Raw genomic sequence first — 6,000 nt, 5'->3', positions numbered from 1 at the left:
CTGCCTTTAGCTAATTACACCAAAATGCCAATTTTCTAAAGTTTCTGTGATTTAAAAAGCTTGTTTCAGCTACATATTGTACTTATTTTACTGACTGCACTTTAACAAATTCATTTTTCTGTTTAAATTACCTGTTTAACTGTTGTAGGCTACACACTCAAGTGTGATAGCCATTTATGTGCATTTAAAGTGTTTTTTTGATTGTATCTGCTTTATTTTATGAAAAAAAAAACAAAAAAAAAATACTTGTTTTCCCACCTTTCTAAGCTAGTATAGTCCAGTTTTCAGGTTAGTGTTGAATTCAGGGATGTGTTACAAGTTTCTGTGTTTGCCCATACCTTACTTGGATAGAAGGAAGTTTCTCTGTTCACTGTGAGAGAGGGTGCTTTGAGCAGCCTATCTGTCCCTGGAGGAGTGGTTTCAGCCCAGAAATTAGTAATTTATTGGCCATTTTGGGATAATTTCTACCGCTTTCATTTCCCTGCTATAAAACCCACATTTGCGCGCCAGGCAGTGCCGTTTAGCTAGGGTATAACTATTCCTGGCTCCACAAAGTCTACCCTTCAATGTTTCCCTTGGAACTAGACAAACTTTCAACTTAAGCACTCAAACCATTCACTTCTCATCCTGGCACTTGCTCAAAACTCATAGCAAGCACTAATAAACCTTAGCACTAGACCGCCCTATACTGTTGAGAAAGACATGGCTCTCTATTCGACCTTACCAGCCAATCAGTAAAACAGTTCACTGTACCTATCCAGGCATGTCCAAAGGGCAGTTTCAGGTGTACTCTCTGGTCCAACTGGTGAATCTGGGCATTTTGAGGCAATGTTACAATTGCCTCATGCACACAGACAACCCTCTCCTCCTTCCACCAAACACTAATACATGCGAGAGATGCAATTATACAGCCAAACTGGAGGCTAAGCTCTCTCAACCCAAGACTGGACCAGGCAGTCAAGAGAAGAAGGGAATTACTTGCATCACACCACCAGTCTCACATAGACCTATGAAATCAGCACAGGCAAAAAACACACATAAATACATGAAAACATACTCAGAGGCTCTAAATAAAAATCTGCAAAAGCAACAGAGACCTCCAAAGCAGACATCCAAGCAACCTCCAGCCCCCACCACAAATGATGAAACATATACTTCACAAAACCAGTGTGCCACACAATCACAGCCCTTAAGGCAAAATAACATACCCAACTCACTAGTAATAGGTGACTCTATAGTCAGGCACATTGATGTCCCACTCACTAGTCTGAACAAGGAAAAGGTTACTGTTAGCTGCCTGTCGGGTGCCAGGATCCGCCACATAACACAAACACTCAGGTCACTCCAGAACAAGTACAAATATGACTCTGTCATTGTCCATGTTGGTGTGAATGACTTGAGCCGTTCCTTCCTGGACTACATGAAAAGAGACATGGATGAGCTCTCTGATCACGTAGCCCAGGCTGGTATGACCCTGACCCTGAGTAGCATCCTGCCCTCACCAAGAATGATACCACGGTATAGAGAAAAAATGATCAATTTCAACAATTGGCTAAGCTTCTTCTGTCATTCAAAGGGGATCCAGTGTCTGTCAGCCTGGAATTACATGCTTGACAAGCCACGCTGCTTCACTAGAGATGGCTTGCATCTGTCACCTTTAGGTTTTCGAATACTGGCCAAGGCTCTTGCCACCCCCATAATGCCTTTTTTAGGCAAGGCTCAAAAGATAAACCCACCACCGTAAACAGCACAAGTAACAAAAAACTAAGGGTAATGCTACTCAATGCCAGAAGTCTAAACCTCAAAATGCATGCACTCGAGGCACTCCACAGTATGGAGAAAATCGAAATATGTGCAGTAACAGAAACGTGGTTTAATGCTCCAGAGAGCATCCCAGCACTACCAGGCTACAACTCATACCATACATTTCAGCCACAAAACCTGGACCGAAATACAAAAGGCGGGGAATATCCATATTCATCAAGGATACCCACACCTCCAGGTTAGTGGCACAGCACGATGCTTCAGAGATCATCCACATGCAACTAACAATGGGCAAAACTGCTATTCAAATTATAGCTTGCTACAGATCACTCATCATGTCCCAGGACCCCCACTCCGCATTCCTGGAAACACTGGGAAACATAAAGGTCCTACCAAACACCCTGATATTGGGTGATTTCAATTACCCAAACATTAACTGGGAGAACTACTCTAGTACAAACTCCCTTGCCCAACATTTCCTAGAATTTATAAACTCAAGCACCCTGGATCAACTGGTCAACACCCCCACCAGAGGTGACAACATATTGGACCTAGTCATCACCAACATGGGCGACCGGTGTTCCACACCGGAGGTCAACCCCTCGCTGGTTAGATCTGACCATAAACTAATCACTCTGAATATCCATATTCCGCCACCACCCCCGGTCAAAGAAACCACCACGAAAAACATTTCAAAAGCAAACTTCACGTTACGTAAGACCGAGGTGGGACGTTCCAAAGCCCCCATGCTAAAGGATAATGCTGTCCAAGCTGCAAAATCCTTTACTAATGCACTCTATGGGCACATACACAAATGCATGGATCATGCTATCCCAAACAAAACCAAGACTCACTCCTCCAAGAAAAGGAAACCAGCCTGGTGGACCCCTGCCATAGACAAGCTATGCAATAGAAGGAGGAAAGTAGTTCAGAAAAAAGTAAAATCACAAGAAGGGAAGACATCCCTGATCAGTATCAGCAAGAAACTACATTCCCTCATAAAATCATCCAAGGCTAGCTTTGAAAGAAAAATTGCCATGGACTCCAAAGATAACCACAAGGCATTCTTTAGCTATGTCAAGAATCTAAGTGGCAATTCTCAGATCTGCTTGGAGTTAGTGCAGAATGGCACAAAATACACTGAACTTACCAATCTATCCAACATCCTGGCAGAGAGGTTCAGTGCAAACTTCACCCCCCCTCTCACCCCCAAAAGGGCCCATAACTATACCAGAAGAATGTAGTGCCCCTGAAATCACAGACACTCAGGTTAAAACAGCCCTCTCCAAAGCCAAAAACACAGCATCAATGGGACCAGATGGTGTTCCAGGATGCATCCTACATGAGCTCAAAGATGAACTAACCCCTCACCTAAACACACTGTTTAAACTCAGCCTCTCCACATGCTACATGCCCACAGAGTGGTGCATCGCAACTGTTATTCTGCTCCACAAAGGTGGAGCCACAACAGACCCCGGGAACTGTCGCCCTATAAGCCTGACTAGCTTGGTCTGCAAAGCTATGGACTGCATTATCATGGATCTCATCAACAGAGACACTGGAAACCTCCAAACACTGGACCCTACCCATTTCAGCTTTGTTAAGGGAAGATCATGCTTCCTAAACCTGGTGGACTTCTTTGAGACAGTTACCAAGGCTATAGACAAGGGAAAGGAGGCGCACACAGCCTACCTAGGCCTCGCAAAGGCCTTCAACACCATTCCCCATTCAGGTATTATAGACAAGCTCACCAGCCTGAACATAAGCCCCTACGTCACGAGATGGGTTGCCAACTGGCTCATGGACAGAACCCAAATGGTAAGAGGTCTGACTCTAAACCGGTTACAAGTGGCAATCCCCAGGGCTCAGTCCTAGGACTCCTCCTGTTCAGCATATACTTCTCAGAGGTACAGGCAAACACAGGAGGACTATGGCTGACCAAGTTCACAGACAACTGCAAACTAGGGGCTATAATTAACTCTCCGGCTGACACAGACAGCCTCCAAAAGGGTCTCACTGAGATAGATACCTGGTGTCAAAACTATGGCCTCAAGCTAAATGCCAAAAAGTGCATATTCATCCCCTTTGGAAAAAAACAAAGTACCCACAAACTACCACATAGGTGGTAGCCCCCTAAATACAGAATACGTAATAAGGGATCTAGGGACCCAAGTAGATAGTAACCTCTCCTTTGATAATCACATTGCCATAGTGGTTAGAAAATCCTTCTATGTGGCCCACCTCATCACAAAAGGGTTTGCATCCAGATTGAAAGAGGTCATTGGGCCCCTCTACGCATCACTCATCAGACCCATCATAGAGTACAATGCCCCATTTGGGATACACCTTACAAGACCCCTGCAACAACTGGAAAGACCACAGAAGTACCTCACCAAGAGGATCACTGGCCTTAAGTAGATGCCCTATGCAGCTCGAATGAAGAAACTCCAGCTGTACTCGGTTGCATACTGCCTACTCAGAGGTGGTCTCTGCCTGACATACAAGGCCATGCCCAACCCAGAATCGATGGACATGCTCCACCTAAAGAAAACCATATCCCCTCAAGCCACATGCTCCAGGGATCTAAACCTCACCACAACAATAAATAGGACATGCTGGAGGGATAGATTCCTGTCCCAGAGACTTCCCATGCTCTGGATCAAGATTCCAGTCTACATTAGGCAGAGCTCCTCGCTAACCCTCTTAAGAGAAACCTTGGCGAGTGGATGGGAAACAGAAAGTTTACCCCAGGGATCACTTCAATGGCTCTGCTGGACAGAGGCACAGGGAATTAATCTAAGGGTGTGGTGAAAGCCAACACATTCTGGATAGACTTATAAATGCCTTTGGGCAGATAGCCTAGTACCTACCTATGAACCTATGAACTTATGGGCATGTTTCAGAGCTTTTAGGGAAACTAGTTTCACTGATGGAGTTCTGCTTGTGTGAACAGTATCCATATAGCCAGGTAATTACATCTGAAACATAAACATGGACAAACTTTTCTATTTAACCTCATTCTACCTGGGATGGAGCACTGGAGGTGCTCTCAAATACCAAACTCTGAGCAAAGTTATGATGTCAGGTGGGACAGCCCAGGCTACAGGCCTTAATCAGATAACCAATTAGCATGCACCCCAAAACCCTGGGCTGAAACTTGCAATCATGCACTTTCAAATCCAAATCAGATATCCTTACTAAATGGATACAGGACCTAAAAACATGTCCTACAAGCACCAACTTGAAGTCCTATCACTGTACTCTGCATCCTAGAAACTGCTAAGAGGTGACCTGTGTCTGGAGTACAAGGCATCCTCCGACCCAGTACTGATGGATTTACTGCACATCAGCAAGTCAGATGGCATCATAAACCCCCATTCCAGGAATATGAATTTCTTCTGCACCATCAACATAATGGTTTGGCGATAGGTATATCTCACAGAGGATGCTGCTTCTCTGGAACAGACTCCTCATCCATGTAAAACAAATATGATTCTTGTCCATATTCAAGCACAACTTGGATCTATGTATGAATGGGTGATCAAAAATTTACCCGAGGACTGTCCTCTGTACTACTAATGGACAGTGGCAGTCCCTGAATGCTTTATCCAATGCATGGGTTCCATCATTTTACCTATGGTATAATCCCAATTGTTCTCACTAGAGGTAACATACAGTTGTCATCTATGTGATGGTTTGAGCCAATCAAATGGTATTGGCTAATTCAAACACCAAAAGGGAAACTGTCAGACTTAAAATGGCCCACAAGGGCAGCTAGCCTAATACTTACTAATGAAACTATGAACAGGCAAAGTACTTTGAAGTTGTTGGGGACTTGTATCCCATATTATACAGAACTTTTGTTTCTAAGTTATTGTTGCAGTATTGCTGAGATGGTCTTCTGCAGAATCACAGCTCTAAGAAACAGAGCCAGATCAAGCACTAGGCGACCTAGGCAGTTGCCTAAGGCCCACTGGCTGGGTACTCCTGCTAACCAGGGGCGCTGCCATAACATTTCATTTTTAAGTTAAAAAGAAAATTAAGCTTACATGTATGCTTTTTAACAGGATTATACTTTATGAATGCACTTGGTGTCTGTGCGTGCGTCACACATCTACTTTTCTGCTGTTGCCTGCATGCATTGACGCAAGCATATTTTAAATGTTCCCATTTCTTCAGTTCCATTCCTGGAATTTAAACTTTCTTGAGTCTGGGTTACTTCAAATGAGACTAACG

This window comes from Protopterus annectens, chromosome 1.part0, assembly GCF_019279795.1.
Source record: "Protopterus annectens isolate FY-2018-M chromosome 1.part0, PAN1.0, whole genome shotgun sequence".
NCBI classification, from domain to species: Eukaryota; Metazoa; Chordata; order Ceratodontiformes; family Protopteridae; genus Protopterus; species Protopterus annectens.
Note: the sequence above shows the minus strand (reverse complement) of the source record.